The following is a 5,214-nucleotide window of genomic DNA, read 5'->3' as shown; positions in this document are numbered from 1 at the left end:
CGCTGACGTCACCCGAGCGAGGCAGCCTGGGAAGGGGGGGCGGGGGATGCGGAGAACGGGCGGGGGAGCTGCGCTGCGGCACCGTCGGGGAGCGGGTGGGGTGGGGCAGGTGGACCCTCTGTCCCATCTCGGGGGTGCCACGACACCTCCCTCGTATGCAGGCTAGAGAATCTCAGCCAGCGCTTTGGGGCCAAAAGGAAACAAACTGGGTGATGGGCTGGGGCGTCTCTGTTCGCCAGGGGATTCAGCGAGGGCCTCCCCAAGGAGGCAAAGTTTGAGCTGACCAAGCGGGGAGGGCAATCCAGGCAAAAGTAACTGAGAACCCTGAGGCGGGTAGGAGGGTGGTGGTGCTGAAGCCAGAGAGTGGAGGTGGAGGGACGTGAGGATCACAAGACTGGGTCAGTGAAGGCCTCCGGAAGGTCTGTGGCATCCAGTCCTTTGCCATCCAAGTGAGAGGGGTGGTAACTTTGTAACTGGTTTGCCTCCTGTAGGAAGCCTTTCCGGGCCCTTCAGGGTTCCCCCAGCCTCGCCCCCTCCTGGCCCAGCCCTGATCCACAGGCTTGGGGGATCTAGCACTCTCTGCCCCAGACTGGGAGCCTCTCTGCCCGGCGCTGAGTGAGAGGGGGCACAGAGGCGCGTGTAGGTGCGGGGTGTGGGTGCTGCGAAAATTCCTAATTCTTGTGGGAAAACTTGGGGCAAACAGGGACACTGCTGCCTTCCATAACTGCCACGCTCCAAGGTGACAGATTGAAACCCCCTGTATCTCGGTTTAAGAGGTCTCCCTAGCTCCCTCTCAGTCAGGCAGGGTAGTGTGGGCGCCCCTCTACGCTTAGGTCCCCTGCAAAGATGACCCCTCCATCCCTCGCTAGCATGCCCGGTTGCAGGTGCCTGCGGAGGTCGCGCAGCCGTCCACTTGGCTTCCATCGACGCTCCACCCCCACAGACGGGGCGGCAGCCACGCGGGGTCGGTGGGTCAAAGGGCGCCGCAGGTTCCGGCCGAGGAGGAAGGGACCCGGGGGGGGCCTGGCGCACCCCCTCCCCGGGCCGGCCGCGGCGCTTTCATCTCCGCGGCCTCGGCCGGCCCCCACGTGGCTTAATCAGGCGCGGCTGTGCCTGGCGGACCCTGAACATCTGGATCCCGGCGCGGCCCCTCCCCCGCCCCGCCCCTCCTGGGCTACGCCGCGGCGACCCTGCGGCAAGGGCCTCCAGCCCGCGGTTTCCGCGAAAGCGAGGGAACCCCCGGGCTAAACCCCCGCGCGTTGGGCCCTGTGCCTTGGGCAACAGCCATTGGCTAAGACTGATACTGTCCCCCACCTCGCAGGTGGGAAACTTAGGCCCCAGGACCCCTCGGCAGAGCTAGGATTCAAGCCCACACATGTCAATTCCAGAGCCCCGCGCGCTGAAACCTTCCACAGTTACTGTACTTCCATTCATTGCAAACAAAGCCCCTCCCAGGTATGTTCTTGCAACAACCCTATAAGGAAGTGCCGGTAGCGTTGTCTAATTTACAGATGAGGAAACTGAGGCTCAGGGTGGGAAAAGGAGTGGGCCCAGATACAAGCGAGAGGAGCAAAGAGACGCGGGCCGAGGGTGGGGCATCAGGCAGAAGAGGCGTCACTTAAAGAGTAGCAGGAAAGAAAGACTCCCTGCATCCTTTTGGGGAAGGGGAAACTGAGGCTGGCGTGGTTGGGGAGGCTGGCGTCGGTTGCCGGAGAAGAGCGAGAGGGCTTGGTTGCTGCCCACCCACCCCCCTTTCCGCTCCACGAGGCCGCTGGGGGCGGGAGCGGAAGGAGGACTTGACCCTGGCCCCCAGGTGAGCCCCCGCGCCCCTCCTGCCATTCCCGGGGGAGCAGGTCCAGGTGAAGGGCGGGAGGGCCGGCGGGCGGCCGGGGTCGGGTTTCAGGAAATCCGCCGACATTCCTTCGGGGCTTAAGAGGGAAAGTTGACTCGGCGCCGCCCCTCGCCCCCCCCCCACTTCCTACCCCCCGGGGCGGCCCGGCCGGGGGCGGCAAGCGCGGGGCGCTGCGGCGGGCCTGGGCGTGAATCAGCGGCGGGCCGGGCGTCCGGGAAGCGGCGGCCGAGGTCAGGGCGGGCATCGGACAAGCGCCCTTTGTCCCTTGCCGCCCTCACCACGACCCCGCTGACCCCCACCCCCAAGCTGGGTACAGGCTGAGGAGGAGGCACGGCACCGTGGCGCCGGCGCTTGCTGACAGTGGGGGGAGGAGGAGAAAGAGACCCAGCTGTCCGTCCCCCCGCCCCACCCCCACACACACACCGCAACTTTCTCCTCTTGGAACCCAGACATCGGAGGTTCTCCAGGGTGTCCAGGGGCCCTGACCTGGACCCAGGCAGCACTCCTGAGGCCCCACCTCCAATGCCTATGGGGTCTGAATTTTTAAAGTTCGGCGCACAAAGCTTTGAACCTAGGCATCCCAGCTACCCAGGCGCAAGCTCCAGGGTAGCAATGATAAAGCCCCACCTTCTGCCGTCCCAACCTCATATGTCCAGGTCCGGACCCTCACTGCCCCTGCCTCCTGGGAACACAGGCCTGGAACACAGGCTAATCCCATACTGAGGGCCCCTGAGCACTGGGGTCTCAGCGTGGGAGAAGCATCTCTGCTCTGCTCGCTCCCACTGGCTCTGGGTTCCTCCGGGCCAGTGCTGTTACTGCTGCTTCCTCCCCAGTGTCCCCTCAATGCTCTTCAATTACATGGGGGGCTGGGGCTGGAGGGTCTTCCCCCACCTAATCCTTAGGTACAGAGTATGCAGACTAAGGAGGAGTCCTCCCCCAGCCCACGTGGGGCCCTCTCTCCATCTGCCCCCTCAGTACATTCCCAGACACCTTCAAGGACTTGGGTCAATATTTGCTGGAAGTGCCGTCAATGCTGGTTCCTCTTCCTTCGCAAAAGGCGGTGGATTGGGAAGGAAGGGGTTAAACCTCTGGGAGTGCCAGGGCTGGGGAGTGTGCACCCAGGGGTCAAGTCTCTTTCCTTAAAGTCAAAGGTAATGAAGTAAAAGTTACCCAGAGGGTAGAGGGCATGCTCCAGGGCAGGACTGGGCAAATGATCCCTACCCTTCTATTGGTAAGGACCAGAGAGGGATGGTACCAGTTTGGCTCACACAGCAAGTCAGGGTCCCAGCGTGGGACTCACTGAGACCCCAGGCATCATGATTCACTGGGACTGCGTCTTCCAGCTACTTGGAAGGAATGAAACTTCTCCATCCTTTCATTTTGCAAATATTCATTGAGCTCTTCTCCTGTGGCCCTCACTGGGCCCAGCATGAGGTCCTAATGGCTCTCAGGGCGTTCACAGTCTAAAGAAAATACGTCTCAAGAGAAAGACAATGTTCAAAGAGTTGTGTTACAAAGACAACTTGAAAAGGTGAAGGGGTAGAAGGGTGCCTTGTAAGGGGGGGGAGGTGCCCTCTGAGGTGACACTTGACCTGTGACCTGATGGAAGATAAGGTGCTAAGTGTGTGTGTGGGGGGGGAGCTTTGGGAGGAATCGCATCCCTGTAGATGGGAGAGCAAATCTGTAAAGACCTGTGATAGCAACAAGCCTGGTGTGTTTGGGGAAACAGGGCTGCAGGGGCTGGAGCGAAGTGAGGGAGAGGAAGGGGAAAAAGAGAGTGGAGGAGAGGAAGGGAGAGGAGGGGGGATAGGGTGGCTGGGCAGAGAAGACCTGCTTTCCTTCTTTTAAAAGCTCCTGCCTGCCGTGCAGACCAGGGCAGGAGGGTCACCGGGGAAGCCCAGGAGGAGGCCGAGCAGTATCCCAGAGGGAGATGGTGGGGCCTGGACCGGGATGGGGTGGGGAGAAGGGGTCAGAATCTCAGAATGGGGATGTGTTTTGGAATCAGAGCCAACAGGATTTGCTGATGGATTGGACGTGGGGGATGAGCGAAGGAGAGAGTTGTCACGCACGCCTCCAGGTCTCTGGCCTGAGCACCTGGGTGGATGGGGGAGCCTTTTCCCAAAACCCAGGAATGACTGGGGGAGGAGCAGAGATAGGGGGAGGGGATATCAAGATCTCGCTGGAGAAGTCTTAAGTCCTCCTGGAGGGAGTCAAACTTTGCAGGGCAAAGATTGTGGGGGAGGGGTCGCGCATATCCTGAAAACAATTCCAGTGACGAACTGCCAATGCCTCTTAACCATCTGGACCACCTGGCAGGTGGAACTCTGGCCCCCTTTTTCAGAGGTGACAAACTGAGGCCTGGGGACCATCTTTGCTACAAAAGAACATACCTCCAGTGCCAATGGCCGTGCCAAGGGCTTAGATTGTGGCACCTTCTGTAGCAATGCATTTTCTCACAGAAGACCTTAGGCTGTCTGAGAGCTACCCATTGTACAGAGGATAAAACTGAGGCCTGATTGCATCAGTGAACGGCAGTGTACTACTCCAGGGCTTTACTCTCTCTCATCAACCCACCCAGAATCCAGAATGTGCGTGTGCAGAGCCCCCAGGATCCTGTCCTCCAATCCTCTTTTCTGACAGTCTGGGGTCTGAGTTGGGGACCCAAGCAACAGGAGTGGAGGGTAGCTTTTGAGCAAACAAGGTGAGGACTCCTGAGCCACGCTCAGAAGCTTTTACCCCTCTGGATGGTTAGGGACATGGAGAGAGAGGGTCCAGGCCTCTAAGGGAACCCCTCTGTAAGGGAAGTTAGAGCCCTTTCTCTCTCTCTGGGCACACCGCTGGGGGCAGGGCTGAGACTCAAACCTCCGGGCTGGAGGTGTCCCTGGAACTCTCATCTCAAGCACCCCCTAAACCTCCGGAGAGGCCAGGAGCCCTTCTATCTTGGGCACTGCATCGGGTGCTGACCGACAGGAGGGGAGTGAGGCGCCCGGGCCAGGAGGGGTCCCGAAACCCAAGCAGTGGCCAAAAATAATAACACGGAGAAGGCGCAGAAAAAAAGGAAGACAAACTATGCGTCGCTCCGGGCAGCCGGCGTTACCTGGAGTCGGCGGGCGGCGGCCGCCGGAGCTATTACTCACTGCGTGGCGCACCCCACCCGCGGGCCGCTGAACAGATTTTTCCGTGGGGAGGGGTGTCAGTGAGTCGGAGTGGGCCTCCTTACCACTCTCCTCGTGGGTACCCTTCCCGTCCCGCTTGCGGGACCGGGGCAAATCCCCGTCCCCGCTCCCACCAGGTCCCATTTCTCCCCGTCTGTCCGCGCCGGAGCTCCCTCCTAAGGCCCCTAGAGCCCCCTGAGGAACCTC

Source organism: Panthera uncia, chromosome A2 (assembly GCF_023721935.1).
Source record: "Panthera uncia isolate 11264 chromosome A2, Puncia_PCG_1.0, whole genome shotgun sequence".
Lineage (NCBI taxonomy): Eukaryota > Metazoa > Chordata > Mammalia > Carnivora > Felidae > Panthera > Panthera uncia.
Note: the sequence above shows the minus strand (reverse complement) of the source record.